The sequence below is a fragment of the Notolepis coatsorum genome, assembly GCF_963971535.1.
Source record: "Notolepis coatsorum genome assembly, chromosome: 10".
NCBI lineage: Eukaryota > Metazoa > Chordata > Actinopteri > Aulopiformes > Paralepididae > Notolepis > Notolepis coatsorum.
Genome location: NC_140174.1, coordinates 50,291,529 through 50,296,528, shown reverse-complemented (window position 1 = coordinate 50,296,528; position 5,000 = coordinate 50,291,529). Strand labels below are relative to the sequence as shown.

Sequence of the window (5,000 nt, the reverse complement as noted above, 5' to 3'; positions counted from 1 at the left end):
AGCCGTACCTGTTTGTTAAAGTGGTACGCGTGAGCCGTACCTGTCTGTTAAAGTGGTACGCGTGAGCCGTACCTGTCTGTTAAAGTGGTACGCGTGAGCCGTACCTGTCTGTTAAAGTGGTTCGCGTGAGCCGTACCTGTCTGTTAAAGTGGTACGCGTGAGCCGCACCTGTCTGTTAAAGTGGTACGCGTGAGCCGTACCTGTCTGTTAAAGTGGTACGCGTGAGCCGTACCTGTCTGTTAAAGTGGTTCGCGTGAGGGCGATGGTTAGTGCACTTGTTTTGGAACCGCTGACCTGCTGCCGTTGAGGGGAACACCGGGAGCGCTGATAACTCGAGGTTACTGATAGGATGAGAGTCAGAGGTTATCGGGGTGCAGCCCCAGATTGAAGCGGCGTGCCTACGTGTGCATGTGTGTGTGTGTGTGTGTGTGTGTGTGTGTGTGTGTGTGTGTGTGTGTGTGTGTGTGTGTGTGTGTGTGTGTGTGTGTGTGTGTGTGTGTGTCTACCTGTGGATATGTAGAGAGGTAGGAATGGTATGGACTACAGCACTGATTTAAAGTCCCCTTAACACACAGCAGCTGTTGTGGCTTTGTAGCTCTCGCTTTCTCCTTCTCTCTCTCCCACTCAAACACACACACACACACACTACCAAACTTTCTCTCACACACACACACACACACACACACACACACACACACACACACACACACACACACACACACACACACACACACACACACACTCTGCCAACAACTTTTCTCTCTCTCCCTCGCTCCTAAGATCAGATGTACTGTACATAATATTCTCTTATCCTGAAGCATGTGTAGTTCTCTCCTCCATGCTGCGTCTCCTCCGGTCGGTCTGTAGTCTAAGCAACACTGCCACCTCCCTGAGGGGAGAGTTACTGGCGGGTGCAGGACCAGATCAGGAACACTGTTTCGGAAACGCTCTCCCCCGTTCTCATGGCCGTGTGTTTATTTGATATACACGATTAACTACAAAAAGCAGCACTTTTTATCGAGCCTGTCGCACGGCCGGTGTGAACAAAGCGCGGGGCGACAAGTCGAACGCACTTGAAATGAGCTTCAAACCTTCAAACTCCACTCCACTGCAATCTCTGTAATTGTTTACCAGAACCGGGAGGGTAAATGATGCTTTTCCTTTCTGTGTGCCGTTTAGAGCAGACGGGCCGGGGTGGGAAATGACCCCCCCCCCCACGGTCCTCTGGGGAGGCTGCGGGTCTCCCTGTGTTCACCGCACACTAAACCCTCGGAAACATACACACACACACACACACACACACACACACACACACACACACACACACACACACACGAGACGGGCTCTTCTGTGTTTTCGCGTTGCCCCCTCGACCCACGTGCTTTTTTAGACGACTTAATATGCGGCAGATGTGCGCAGAGGCACCGCTCTCAGCCTTCAGTCCTCTGAAAAGGTCACCGCGCCCCGCAGTCTCGCTTGATCCCACAAGGCAGCGGGGCGGATTAATGCCTACCGATTCAAGTTACGGCCGAGCATGATTGGTGAGTGTATTTATGAGTGAAATACGGCGGAGAGCGCTCTCTAAATCCCTATCTGTAAAAACTGCAGATGACAGAGGAGGTCTTAGCCGATTTGCTTGCCAGAGATAATAGTTTTTCTTTTTAACTATTATGGCTTAAGTTGCATACAGTGAGCCGTAAAAAATATGAAACCGCCGACTGTTGTTCCTCACACCACGCTTGAACTACGGTATCTGAGCGATGGGAACTACTCCTGCATGGCTCCAGCTACAAGTAGAGATAGAGATCTCACATTAGTGCTCCCTCCGGACCTCCATGATCTGTGTGTGTGTGTGTGTGTGTGTGTGTGTGTGTGTGTGTGTGTGTGTGTGTGTGTGTGTGTGTGTGTGTGTGTGTGTCTGGTTCTCATGCTGATTTGATTAACCACTGAAAGGGCCTGTGCTCCGGCTGCCGTTACATAATTCCACCGTTGAGCCGAGGTGACAAATCATATTTGTTAAATATTAAATCAATCTTGTGCACCGAGCACTCAACACCCGAGGAATGTTCTGTATCAACCGGCCCAATCTGGAGCTTTTGACCCTGTAGATCCTGGATATAGTCGCATACATTCTTGAGGAGTTTGACTGGAAGAAAACAAGTTATGGAACAGTGGGAAATATTTAACTTGTTTGCGACCGTCTATTGTAACTCAGATTACCTGTTTAATTATGGTGGTTACAAAGATTACAAATGTAAAAAACTAATTAAAAAAACTGTTTCAGTTTCTAATCACATGTAGCTGTCGTTGGTCCTCGTATGAAGAACTCTCCCGCTTGAGAAGGGAGGGGGGGGGGGGCCTTCTGTGGACCTTCAAAGGTGACATCCACCCCGAATCAGAATTTCCGTACGTTATTCCAATGACCCGGGACAGTTTGATCGACGGACTAGAACAGAAATCAAACCGCCCGAGACCTTCCTCCATCGCCTCTTGACGAGATGTCAGAGCTCAAATGTTCAACTTGAATGAATCGACATTGACTCAAACTTCGTTATGGTTGATTTCTTTCGACGTTGGAAGAGATGCCTGAGCGAGATCAATCCAAAATTACATCAGAGGTTGACGTGGGTTCTTTAAATGTTGAAAGGATGTCAGAATGTAAACGTTGAATTGACGTTGACAGAAATTCGGTTGTGGTTTGATTTTCCCCGATGTTGGAAGTTGACGAGTTGTCCAAACATGCAAGCCGGGTCGATCAGAAACGCTGACTATCACCGTTATTGATTCCACGCTTTTGCCCCGGCATAGCTTTGTTTCACAGTGGTGCTATTGTGCAGAAAATGCACCCATGCTTTCAGAAAATCTCTCTGGTTACTGTTAAGAGGTCTGTATAAACTATAAAGTCTCATCGGTCATTGGCCCAGAGCAGCTCCATAAATTGTTTCTTGGTGACATCACAGATTAGACTCTTGGCTCACCTGTACCTTCATTTTGAGAGAGAAAATCTGTCCAGGTTGGTAAATCTAGATGGTCTGAGGTCATATTGGGACAGCAACCTGGGAGTTCTGTTTTTTTCGGGGCAGATTTTTCTTTTTAAGCAGAGGTATTAGACTACATAAACCTTCCACGTCAATGAGGAATACCTGTTTATTAGAAGTTACACAGACGTGCTCATACATCAGTCCCTAAGTACATTCCTGCACATGATGAGAGAAGTTTCACTGCTGTAAATGCTACCAGCCCCTTTTAACCCACCAGTAAATGATTCCAGTGCTTTTTAGCTCAACTTAATATTATAGTTATAGTATAAAAGTTAGTGCAGGGTTGTTAAATAGCCTGTTGACCTACCGGCATCACGTTTTGATTGTATTGGCCAGGTGGCAGAGAGTAGGTCTATGAATCACTAAAATTATCACTAACTGCTGCGTAACGACACACCCGGGACCTAGGCTCCCCAAGAAACGTGGCACAGATCGATCGGCGGACGTGATTTGCACTCTTACTATAAATCTAAGAGGCTGTGAATGTGTATGCGAGGTGCTTTGCTGTTGAGTAGTCTCGTAGTGAAAGTGAGAGAGTCTGAGAGTATGGTCTTAGTAATCGCCCTCTCTCTTCGTAGAGTCTACTGGTATGTTACACTACAGAGACAGGCGAGCCTGGTTAGAGGATGGCCCAGGTTGTATGGCAACTACTCCACTCTGCAGGCAGATTTATTGACGGTCCTCGCAATGAGATGTGTGTACGGGGTGCTTTCATCCCTTGAGTTATATTATCTGTCGGGCTCGGCAGAACAAACTCCCTCTGCTACATATATGATTTCTCATTTGTCATCAGACGTCCTTTTCTTGGCAGAAAGACAGAGGCGGGAGGTGAGCGTATATACATTTTGAGGAGGTGAAACACTGACGTGTCAGTGTGTATGCAAGGTGCTTTGTTGTTTAGTAAGATAGAGTGAGGCACAAAAGCTCCTAGTCAAACAATGAGAGAGAGAGAGGAGGGAGGGAGAGGAGGGAGAGAGAGAGGGAGGGAGAGAGAGAATGGAGAGAGAGAGCCATGTCATCTGGAGTAATAACCTGAGTGCCTCCAGACAAAGAACCAAATAACTTCTGTTTTTATTTTTCACATGAGCAATGCTTTCAAACATTATGAAGATGGTAAGTCAGAGTATTGTGTACGGTTATTGGTAAATACATTAGAGATCGTCTAAGTGATTTGGATTGGCTTAACAAGTGCAAAACATGTCCAAAACACAGTGTATAGTTCTTCATCTGTTTCTACTATTACCCTGCCCATACCCTCCCCCATGCTGCTATGACACCCGAATTTCCCCAAGGGGATAAACAAAGGAACATCTTATCTTATCTTACATTCTTTATGCCATGGTTTGATACTTTTTTTTTTCCTTCTCAATGGCGCGGTTCCACGGTCAGAGTGTTGGGGCGTGCATTCAAGAACACCTGCGCTGTGCACACAGATTGGCATTCATTAGCGCAGGTGGAATGAGGTTTTCACCAAAAAAACACATGTTTACCTTAACCAAGGCTGTGTCGGTGACGGGTTTCTGTCAGATCTCAGTCAGTGGACTAATACCGGTGTTGGCGTTGCCTCCCTGCGATGTGGAGGGCAGCGGGTCATGGCCTCTCCTCACCGTAACCTGAAGCAGATGTCTGATCAAGGAGAGGAATTGCTGTTACATAATAGAGGGGGGGGGGGCACTCCCTGGTAGAGCCATCTTTGCATTAGTGCTAATATGACACCTCAGTTAACTGGCATTCGGTGTCGATTAGTTGATCTTGAACTGTTGGAGAACAAACGGTATATGTTTTCTTTTAAGATAAGATAAGATATTCCTTTATTGATCCCCTTGGGGAAATTCAGGCATCATAGCAGCATGGGGGAAGGGGGGGGGGGGGGGTACAGGTAGTAAAAACAACACAAGCAGTGTAAACAAATAGGTCAATATAATTTACTAACTAACTGAAAAATATATTCACAGTATT

At 46.7% G+C, this 5,000-nt stretch overlaps 1 protein-coding gene across 4 annotated transcripts in view; it reads left to right on the top strand.

Annotated features, from left to right (window-relative positions):
* The window catches only part of myocd (myocardin), a 39,480-nt gene that overhangs the window by 1,052 nt on the left and 33,428 nt on the right, over positions 1–5,000 (top strand). The gene's annotated exons all lie outside the window — the stretch shown is intronic.